The following is a 9,874-nucleotide window of genomic DNA, read 5'->3' as shown; positions in this document are numbered from 1 at the left end:
TGGGGTAGTGTTAGGGAACCTCGCAAATCTGAATTTAGAGATTTTCTTGCTAGTATAACTGTGGGGGAATCTAGAGATATAACACAAGCTACCATAGGGAGCATTCACTTTCCTGCTATACATTATTTTGCTCTCTTCATAGGTAGATGCAATAATGGTAAAGATGAGGCAAGTCACATGTGTGTCCCTGACCTCATTATTCTTAGGAGTGATGTGTTAGGAGATAAATCTTATAATTTAGGAGCCATTGTTGCACATAGGTTGCATCTTAATAAATTTAATGGAGATATTTTTGGTAGAATTTATGCAACCCACTTAGCTGATTTTCTTGGTGTAACCATACGTAATGATGATATTGAATTGCCTCCTGCTTACCTAGACTTTAATGCTATGGCTCACCATCAGTTTGTCGAGAGGAATGAATCACCTCTCCAGTATCGCTTAATCTTTGACAGACGTCGTGCTGCCCGTATTACTCTCCCTGCTCCTGCCTTCTTTGATTATCAGGCAAAAGGAAGACATTTTATTACCAGAGAGGAGGCAGATGAGTATGAGAGGAGGGCGGAGGCAGCTCGCCGCCACGCTGCAGCTCAGGAGGCAATAGCCGATGCATCGCAGTACGACCCCAGCTACAACTATGGATATCCTCTAGGCCAACCGTGGCCATAGACCAACTTAGGCCAAAAGCATAAGCTTGGGGGAGTACGTATTTCTCACCGACATTACATTTATGTTCACAAACTCATTGTTAGATGTCGGTGCTCATACTTTTTCATTGTAATATACATGCTAGTTTATTTTCCTTTTTATGCTTTCTTCTTGTGTGTTTAATAAGCCTTAAGAAAAACCAAAAAATTAGTTGTAGCTTTTAATTAGTTATTTTTCATGCTTGTAGTAGTAATTAAAAAGAAAACCCAAAAATATTTCCTGTTCTTCTTTTGCTTGTTGGGAGCTGTCCCGTGTAAATAGTTTTTTTTCTTTTTTTTCTTTTTATTGGGGATCGATAGGAGAAGACCATGATTAAATTGTTGAAGTGGCTCTTATATGCATTATTGTTGATTTAACCAAGAGCCCATATTACCTTGTCTTCTCCTGTTTATTGAATGCTTGCAGATTTCAGCTTAGTCCAATGCACGTGCACTATTATTATTACCTACATCGTTCGGTCGTGCAAGTGAAAGGCAATTATGACGATATATGATGGACTGACTGAGATGAGAAAAGCTGGTATGAACTCGACCTCTCTTGTTTTTGTAAATATGATTAGTTCATCGTTTCTGATTCAGCCTATTATGAATAAACATGTTTGCAATGACAACTAGAGATCATAGTTTCTTGTGCCATGCTTGATTAGCTAGGAGCTTATAATGGTTTACCTTGCGTACCAACATGCTATTAAAATGGTTGTGATGTGGTATGATAGGGTGGTATCCTTCTCTGAATGATTTAAGTGACTTGACTTGGTGCATTGACGGAGTAATTGATCACGGGTACCCCGAAGATGGCAAGACAATATTTCAAGACATCGGGGCTAGCAAAGCCCCTCGGTCCGACTGCCCGGCTGCTTCTGCCGGCTCCCCGTCCGACTGCTCTGCCCAGCCGGCTGCCGACTGCGCCAACCAGCCGGCTGCCGACTGCGCCAACCAGCCGGCTGCCGACTGCAGCCCAACCCAACACCGACAAGACACCGACAAGACGGCCATACCTCATACGAGACAGCTGTACCACGACGCCATCATGTACAGTGTCACTTGTTCCTGGGCACTATTCATGACGTGACCCGGGAGACAAGCATGACACCCACACCATACCCCCATACCCACTTGTCCATGCCACTACATAGCTTAGGAAGTAAGCTAGCCCACACTATAAAAGGGGCACACATCCATCCATCCACTCCTTCACGCCACATTCATTTGGCCACAAGGCCACTCACGGCCACAAGCCATGGCCATACTTGGCCACTAGAGCTGGCCATACGCATGCATATACGAGATCAGGTGCCCTTAGCCCTGATCTCAGATACAGCTCCAGGAGTACTTTGTACCAGATATATTAGATATACTCAGACATGCAGGAGTAGGGGTGTTATCTCTTCGGAGAGCCCCGAACCTGGGTAAACTAGCGCGTGCTACTCGCATACCCGCTCCCGGTCCTATCAACAGCAGTCTTACCCTCACACAAAGCCCTTGTGGCATCTGTCGACTCGCAAGCCCCCCGTGAGAATACCATGACAGTTGGCGTCCACCGTGGGTTGGTACTATGCTACCGCGCTGCTGCTGGTTTCGCAGTCCGGGTGGGACCATCTTCGTCATCTCTGCCGTGGCGTCGCCTCGTCTCTCCGGTAGCGCTCGGGGGCCCGACGTCAACATGCCCTCAAAGCAGCAGCGAGGGGCGGCGCGTCCTCGCCATCGGCCTCGCCCTCTTCGTCACCACCGCAACGCCGGCCGTCCGTCTGCGCGCGTGTCATTCGCAGGGCCTTGCCTCGGTCGGCCATGTTCATCCACGCGCCGCTCGCGTCTGTTCCCCTCCGCGTTGTGTCTTGCGTCGGCTGAAACGAGCGTTCGCCCCTCCACATACTGTCTATGCAAGCTAGCTAGAGCAAGTCAAACAATGGTCAAACCATTAGCCATAGTCTTCCCAGATAATAGCCATACACTCCTCGTACATTATCCAGATGCAAGTTGGATAGTGCGTGTATATTGGTCAAACAATAGCCGGACATTGGTCAGATGCTAGCTACTCCTTCTCCTCCTCCCGCGATGTCCGCCGCCGTCGACGAGCTCTTGCTCCGACTGCCGTCGGGCCTCCTTCTCGTCTCGAGTTACGAGCCTTGCCTGAGCTCCACCACCATCTGTTCCAGCCTCTTCTTTCTCTTGCGGCCATCCTGCCGAGTCTCTCTCTCTGTGGATTGCTTCCTCCTCTCGCGTAGTAACACAAAAGATGGAGAGTAAAAATTCCTAGAGACGTGAATTCCCAGCGAAAGCATAGATCCATCCCGTGGGTGCGCCGGCTGCCTGGCCACTTGCGACCACGCCCGCGATCACTAGAGCTCCTCCCGTGTGCCTCACCTTGACACTACTGCGCGCGCTCCGCTTCCCCCACGGCGCGCCGCTGCTGGCCAAGGCCTCCACCCGTCCGCGGCTCCATCCTGGAGCGCCTCGACGCCGGGCTCCTCTCCGCCATCCGCGCCCGTCGCGCTGCCTCATCCCGCGGGTCGGCTCGCCGTCCGACCTGGTGCGCCGCCTCCTCGCAAGCCGGTCCCACGTCGGCCACCTGCACGCGCCCGTGCTAGGTTGCCCCTACGCGGCCCCAGGCTCACGCCGTTATCCACTCCACACGCCTGGTGGCCTTCCAGCTCCGCTGGCTGCGCCCACCCTGCATCCCCCCCAGCCGGCCGCTGCTACGAGCCGCCTCCTGCCCTGCGCGCCTCACGTCGCCGCCTCGGCGCCGGCCTCTCCAGCACCCGGCCCGTCTGGTTCTGCCTGCACCGGGCCCAGCTCCGGCCTGCGCACTCGCCGGCTGCTGGCCTCCCGCGTCGGGTCCGGCCCCCATGCCCGCCGGCTTGCTGCTCCAGCCAGCAGCCGGCTTCCGCCCGCTTCCCGGCCTGCCGGCTTCTGCCGCGACCCGGACGACGGCTGCTGCTGTCCCGCTCCTGCCGACTGCTCAAGCAAAGAAAGAAAAGAAAGAAAGAGTCGGCTGGGTCAACACAGTGCGCCGGCTGTGCAAAAGAAAAAATAAATAAAGAGTTGTGTCCGACTGCTCAAAGCCGGCTGGGACAAAAAGAAAAGGGCCGTCTGCCCGCTGTGGCCGAGTGCCTGATCCGGCTGAGAAAAGAGGCCAGCTGCTGGAAAAAAATGTGCGTCCGATTGCCAGATGTGCGTCCGACTGCTGGCTGTCTGGCCAGCTGCAAAGGGCCCGACTGTTGTGTCGGGGTCCGCTCGCCCAGCCGTCTGAAGAAGAAAAAGAAGAAGACAAAATAGTCATCGGGAGATCCGGCCTGACTGCTCAGCAGTCGGCCCAAATCTCGGGGGCTACACCCAGCGGATGCGCTGACGCGCCCCCGCGAAGAAGAAGACAAAGTAGTCGCTGGGAGATCCGGCCCGACTGCTCAGCAGTCGGCCCGAATCTCGGGGGCTACACCCAGTGGGTACGCTGGCGCGCCCCCGCGAAGATTGCAGATAAGAGAAGAGTTTTGTCCGGTTGCCAGCAGCCGACAGAAGAGAAAAAGAAGAAAAAGGGCACTGCAAGCCGCCTCGCCGCCTGGCCGGTCGAGCCTGACCGGCCGGAACCCCCCTTCGAGCACTCAGGGGCTCGAAGGCTGCACCCAGCGGGTGCGCCGACGCACTCCGTGAGCGCCGAGCCACGCCGGCTGTCTTCGACGACCACGACTACACAAAAATCAATGTGAGCTCTTCACCCGCATACTTTTGCACTACGCAAGCACGGATAACCCCAAGCGATGCTCGGGGGCTGTCTTCATGTTTTATTACAGTAGCATCACTGTTCGCCCCAGCGCCAGCCAGAGTTGGCCCGGGTGCTGTCCGCTTGGCCTGAGACGTTAGTTCCCGCAGACGGCTTAGTACCGTGCGCGGTACCAAAGGCTCACTCTTAGTCACAGACCGTAGAGCGGCTATCCGGCTAGCAAGGGTGAACGCTGGAGGCTACCCATGCGAAAAACGTCTGGGAAGAAAAACACTTCGGGCGACCCGACCGTTTCCTTTATGAGTATCTGCTCGGTTAAATCTGCTCCTAGATTATGAGTACTGTACACTCCGCTTCATGGCCCACTCTCAGCTAGAGACCGCAGAGCGGCTGTCCGGCGAGTGAGAGCACACGCTAAAAAGCGGAGGGAACATAAAAAAGATTAAAGGGGGCTCGAACGAAACCGAGTCGGCACCCTCCGCATAAAACTTGCAATACTAAAAGCAAACATTTGATACATCTGCATGGACTAACTTTTTCTTTTTCATGATCATTTCCAGGAACACTCGCCAAAAAACCTCCGCCCAACTTTGCTAAGTTGCCCGGAGGCTTGGGGGATACTTACGGAGTAATTGATCACGGGTACCCCAAAGACGGCAAGACAATATTTCAAGACATCGGGGCTAGCAAAGCCCCTCAGTCCGACTGCCCGGCTGCTCCTGCTGGCTCCCCGTCCGACTGCTCTGCCCAGCCGGCTGCCGACTGCGCCAACCAGCCGGCTGCCGACTGCAGCCCAACCCGACACCGACAAGACACCGACGAGACGGCCATACCTCGGACGAGACAGTTGTACCACGACGCCATCATGTACAGTGTCACTTGTCCCTGGGCACTATTCATGAAGTGACCCAAGAGACAAGCATGACACCCACACCATACCCCCATGCCCACTTGTCCATGCCACTACATAGCTTAGGAAGTAAGCTAGCCCACACTATAAAAGGGGCACACATCCATCCATCCACTCCCTCACGCCACATTCATTTGGCCACAAGGCCACTCACGGCCACAAGCCATGGCCATACTTGGCCACTAGAGCCGGCCATACACATGCATATACGAGATCAGGTGCCCTTAGCCTTGACCTCAGATACAGCTCCAGGAGTACTTTGTACCAGATATATCAGATATACACAGACATGCAGGAGTAGGGCTGTTATCTCTCCGGAGAGCCCCAAACCTGGGTAAACTAGAGCGTGCTACTCGCATACCTGCTCCTGGTCCTATCAGCAGTAGTCTTACCCTCACACTAAGCCCTTGTGGCATCTGTCGACTCGCAAGCCCCCCGTGAGAATACCACGACACGCATGTAGTTGAAACAAAGTCAACATAGCCTTCACGATATTTATGTTCGTGGTGGATTATATCATAGTCAGGCTTGCATTCAGTGTTGATTAATTTTAATGCATGTTCATGACTGTGACGCCCCGTTACGTCCAACAGAGCCAGGCGTCACGGAAGCCGTCACTTCAGAGTTGCGCCAGGATTAGTTAAGGAGAACAGTATCATGTACAATACGGAGCGGCTGCCATGAGTAGGCAAGCTTTTATTATATAGACACCTCAAGTGTCGACTAAGCCTAAGCGGCCATGACGATAGATCGTCACTCGCCTCTAGTACGAGCCTTTTCGACCAACCATGGAGGGCATCTACTCTTCATAGCCTTGATTGTCGACTTCCTCATAATCATACTCCACTTCAGTATAACCGAAGTCGTTAAAATGACCAGACTCATCATAAGTACCATTCTCTATCACCTCGGAGCTCTCATAACTCTCTTGCTCTGAAAAACAACATAAATGCAGCTGAGTACGTATAAAATACGTACTCCGCAAGTCGCCGGGAAAAGTGAATGTATGAGTTTTTAAAGAGGAAAAACTTCATCGGCCACGGCTACCACCACCGAGCCATTATCTCAAAATACTATGTAGGTAAAAATATTTTCCCTTAACCCATTTTGTTGAAAACCAAATTTTATTCATAAAATCTACTGGCGACAGAGCGACGTGGGATCTTACATCCTGTGTTAGAGGAAACCCCACACGACGCACTTCCAATCCCGAAAGCTGGGAGTGATATCACATTTACTCTGATCAGAGGTGTACCGCTTTGCCCATACCATCACTTGGTACAAGTCGTCCATGCGCTACCCGTGCGCACGACTAGACCAAGGAACCAGAACCTTTAACCAACCCGTACACTACCTTTGCTTTTCCACCTTGCCTTACTCAAGGCCCGCGGGTCGAGACCCCTGACCGGCGGTACCGCCCTAGGGTGACTGTACCTACCCGGCTACAGCCACCTTCTCACCCATGCAGAGGCAGCTACTTGGCATGGGTAGTCGGTTCAGCCCGTCCCATTCCAGGTCTATGGTCAGTACGATTTGCGCCGCTTTTGAAGTAAGCGCCAGTTGGTTGTGTCCTAATGTGATACCCTATGTAGAGGAGCCTGCCATCCAAGCCAACCCTACCCGGATTGCCTTCACCAACATAAGCTCCCCTACCCACCAAATATTTATTTATAATGTAGCCCTGCCCGGGTCACAACTACTTAATACAGATACTTCACCTGATCTGGTCCAATTGCCAAATTAGTGGATCCACCTGATCCAAATCTCATTTCATTTATAAGAAATATTTATTTTTAATTCTTATGCAAAATTTTAGAAATGACCCATAGCCCAGAAAACAATTATCAAGACATGGTCAAGGAGATGACAACTTGCCGGGTAGCGCTTCGATCAACTCGGAACCACCAGACGTGGCTCCTACGGGTCCGAGATCGACTCCTGATAATTATTTCAGGAACATGTTTATATTATTAATTATTTTCCTAATTAAAAATCTAACATCCAGCAACACGGCCATGTTGAGCAAGCCACATGTAATTAACTAAGTGGTGATACGTCCTAGTGTTCCATTGAGAGATAAAATGCATTAAGCCATCCAAAACAGAGTAGCATGCACGTATGTCATCCAGTCCAGAGAGTGGTAAAAGAAATGATAAGTAAAAAGAACAGTAGCCCAGTACTGTACTACTAGTACTTCGTTGGTTAAGACCCATGTCTATCCAGAGAGACTACTTAACTTCTCGTTGTCCCACGAACAGAACCAGCCCACTCACCTCTCTCTCTCCCCCAAGAACAGAGCACGGCCGCCGTCGCCTCGATCTGCCCCGTCCGGGCATCTCCGGTGACACGGCAGATACTTATAGATTCTCCTCGTCTCCCGCTACCATATCCCCCTATTTATTTGATCCGCCGCCGCCAAAAACGTCGCCACCACTCAATCCTAGCGCCGCCTGATCCAGGTCCGGTGGGCTTGCCACCGGCTGCAGCGGCAACGACGTCTCCATGCCTACATCTTCCTCCAGCAGAGCTGCACGCATGAGGCGTGCAACTACGGCCGTCAGGTGCGAGCGGCTTCACCGGCACGGCTCCGGCAACATGGCCGCTACCAGCGCCCGGCTCGCCTTTGTCTACTGCTACTAGTGTAAGTGCCAGTCCAAATTCCTCTCTGTGCAGTGTTCTTGCTTCTACTACAAGTGTTTGTGCCGTGACTCCCCTTACTGCCATGCTTCTTGTTAATCTCAAGACCAAGGAATTAATCAAGCTTTACTCTTGTGGTGTGGACGTGGTCTACAGATTTGCTCCATATTGTTTATCATTATTTTTGGCTCTACTATGCTATCCCTGCACTACTATGATTCTTTTTATTAAGCTCAAAACTAGGAATTAACCAGTGAATCCCCACTGTTAAAGGCTTACTACAAATCTATGGGTGGCAAGTTAATTGCTTGTGATGGTTAGGTGCTGCCACAAATTAAATCTAAGTATTCCTACTGTGTGTGTGCGCACACTCCTCTCTGAACCCCACAAACAACCAAGTGAACAGCACCAATGATAGACTCAAATTATACTAAGGGAAACCGGAAAAAAATGAGTGAGATATTCTAGCAAGATTTCATTTGTGCAAAAGTTAAATGGGTTATTTTCCGGTACAGGGTATGTGCAAGTGAGATATACCATCTTGAGATTTATTTCTTAACAGAACATTAACCAACCAATGTTTACTGAAAATGACAGTGGTCAAGTAGCATACACAGATTGTCTGGCCCCAAAGCTACACATGCAATCTTAATAATGGGTTAATTTCTAAGATTTAATTCTTAGCATGTCAGATCTAATACAAGGTAGAGATGAACACACACATAGATTTTCTTTTACAGCTACACATGAATCACAAAACTGCAATGTCTTTGTTTTCCTCCATCTAGTTTATGTTTTTCTTCACTAACTATTGTTTCTCTTTTTACAGCAAGGTAAATAGATCAAGGTGAATAGATGCTTATGGACTGATTCAAACTGAGGTGGAGATAGATAAGAAATCAAGCAAGAAGGGCTAACACAACAAGGTACTTGATTAGTACCTGGTGGCGCATGCAACCCAAAGAGCTTCACAGCAGGGGAGGATAGCAGTGTGGCAGAAGGTGAAAAGGCAAGGTGAAAAGGCAGAGGGGTTTCTCCAGCGAATGATTGTGTGTGGCCACAGTGAAAGGGATGGCTCCTATTTATAGTGGGGTGAATAGCTATGTCGGTTTGGAGAGGCATTACATCTGGCATGCATGCGTGGTTAGTCTTGCATGCATGCCTCCACTTGTGTCTCTTGCGGGATGTACCAGGGACAAGTGTAATTTGCTTGGCTGGCCATTAGTTGGCATTTACTTTGTGTGAAGGAAATGAGACAAGGGTCTATAAAATATAGGGAGGTTTGGAGAAGAATTGTTGTGCATGACTAAATGCTATTAGCTATAATAAAAATAATAATTAAGTGTAGTTATTTCTATTATTTTAATTAATGTTTTGGCAACGCCATTGAAATTATCGTTATCAAATTTTATTACTATTTATTTATTTATTTATTTATTTTACGGTTTTTACATCCTTTCCTCCTTAGAGAAAATTTCATCCTCGAAATTTGTTGAGTCGCACCTTGAAAAGGTAAGGATATTTTTCTCGGAGGTCATCTTCTTTTTCCCAAGTCGCTTCTCGCACCGGATGATTTCCCCATTGCACCTTGCAATATTTAATTGTTTTACTCCTGAGTTTCTTTTCCTCAGTGTCCAAAATACGACTAGGATGCTCCTCATATGTTAGGTCCTTTCGGAGGGTTAATTCTTCCTCCGAGACTCTCTCAAATGGTGGATTTACGCTCTTGCGTAATTGGGAAACATGAAATACATCATGAATCCCTTGTAGGTGCATTGGCAATTCTAATTTGTATGCCACTGTCCCTCTTCTTTTTAAGATCCGATAGGGACCAATATTTCGCGGACTTAGTTTTCCTTGTACTGCAAAGCGCTTGACACCTTTAATTGGTGAGACTTTTAA

At 49.8% G+C, this 9,874-nt stretch overlaps 1 long non-coding RNA gene across 1 annotated transcript; it reads left to right on the top strand.

The window, feature by feature from the left end:
- Positions 1-7,545: 7,545 nt before the first annotated feature.
- On the top strand, positions 7,546-9,342 carry LOC123188270 (uncharacterized). The gene is made up of 2 exons (XR_006494470.1): positions 7,546-7,976; positions 8,802-9,342. It is a non-coding gene; the product is annotated as an uncharacterized lncRNA (long non-coding RNA).
- The last annotated feature ends 532 nt before the right edge of the window (positions 9,343-9,874 follow it).

The sequence above is a fragment of the Triticum aestivum genome, chromosome 2A, assembly GCF_018294505.1.
Source record: "Triticum aestivum cultivar Chinese Spring chromosome 2A, IWGSC CS RefSeq v2.1, whole genome shotgun sequence".
NCBI classification, from domain to species: domain Eukaryota; kingdom Viridiplantae; phylum Streptophyta; class Magnoliopsida; order Poales; family Poaceae; genus Triticum; species Triticum aestivum.
This window is presented reverse-complemented; position numbering and strand designations above follow the sequence as displayed.